The sequence below is a fragment of the Ursus arctos genome, unplaced genomic scaffold (genome assembly GCF_023065955.2).
Source record: "Ursus arctos isolate Adak ecotype North America unplaced genomic scaffold, UrsArc2.0 scaffold_2, whole genome shotgun sequence".
Classification (NCBI taxonomy): domain Eukaryota; kingdom Metazoa; phylum Chordata; class Mammalia; order Carnivora; family Ursidae; genus Ursus; species Ursus arctos.
In genome coordinates, this window is record NW_026622874.1 from 82,525,027 (window position 1) to 82,526,341 (window position 1,315).

Below are 1,315 nucleotides of genomic sequence, written 5' to 3' on the forward strand. Positions count from 1 at the left end.
GTTTGGGAAGGAGGTTTTATTTTTAATTTGTAATGGTCCAGTATATTTTTATTTTTAAAAATTTTTAATGATCTAGTATATTTTTAAATGGATTTTTAAAAGGACAGCATATTCATATCGTTTCCTGAATAACCTTTAATGGAAAGTATGTACATAGGAAAAGAATTGGAAGTGAAATGCCACAATATTAGATGGTAGGAATATGGGTGTTCATTTTTTTCCTTGCATTTTTCCTGTATTTTTAAATATTTATTTCCATCAACATGGTTAGATATTTTAAAAGTTTATTTGGGCGAAAAAACAGTTGCAGATCAAGGGTAATAGTATGATAATATTTATGTAAAAACCCGTACACAATAAAAACAAAGCATCAATTCTCTTTGGATATCTATATACCCATATGAATATATCCAAAAATATCCACATAAATTCACAGCAAAAAATCCGGATGGATAGATACTAAGCTGATAATGATGGTTACCTCTGTGGATGGGACTTAGGGTCAAAGGTAAAAGAGCATTTGTACCTTATCTGAAAAGTTTTAATATTTTGTAATACTTCACTTATTATTGGAGTAACTAAAAATTAACACACATAACTTTTCAGAGAAAACTGCTTACAGCAGCTCCCCCGGTTTGGTCTTCGGAGCCCCTGGGGGGAATTACTGCTGGAATCCATCATTTCTCCGGAGATAACGGAGATACGTGACCCCTCCAGAGGGCTCCGGGTTAAACAGCTGACTCAGAACACGGATTCTTAAACTGCTTTTCGCTCTAAAACCTATTTGGGACAAATCTGGGTGTAATTATTGGAGCAAATATTTTCTCTTAAATACATGACATTTTCAAAATAAGTCCACCAAAATCACGTAAAACACGAGAAACGTCAGTGAAATTTGCTCTGTAAAGCATTAAGTAGTCTCTCGGAAGAAGTCTGTTTCAACCGGGTAGCGTGGCCGAGCGGTCTAAGGCGCTGGATTAAGGCTCCAGTCTCTTCGGGGGCGTGGGTTCGAATCCCACCGCTGCCAGGAAGTTTCTCGCTTTTGTTTTGTCCCTACTGCCTTGGCACCGGTCTGTTTTCTGCTCTTTTGCCGGGTCATCAGCGCCCCCTGCTGCCAGACGGGGCAGGAGGCCAGCATGAATGGAGCGACGGAGGAGGCGGGTCTGCGCGCGTCGGGGCGGGGCATTGTGGGTAAAAGGAAGCGTGAGGCCCGGCCCCGCTCCCCCCACGTGTCCGCTGGAGTTTCTCCACCAGCAACATGGCCGCTGCCTAAGAGAAGAGCTGGGCCGCCGCCACCTCTGCAGCCCGCGGGTAC

The 1,315-nt window shown here is 42.6% G+C and overlaps 1 non-coding gene across 1 annotated transcript; it reads left to right on the top strand.

Annotated features, from left to right (window-relative positions):
- The first annotated feature begins 945 nt into the window (after window positions 1–945).
- On the top strand, window positions 946–1,027 carry TRNAL-AAG (transfer RNA leucine (anticodon AAG)). Its single transcript has one exon. It is a non-coding gene; the product is annotated as a tRNA-Leu (tRNA).
- The last annotated feature ends 288 nt before the right edge of the window (window positions 1,028–1,315 follow it).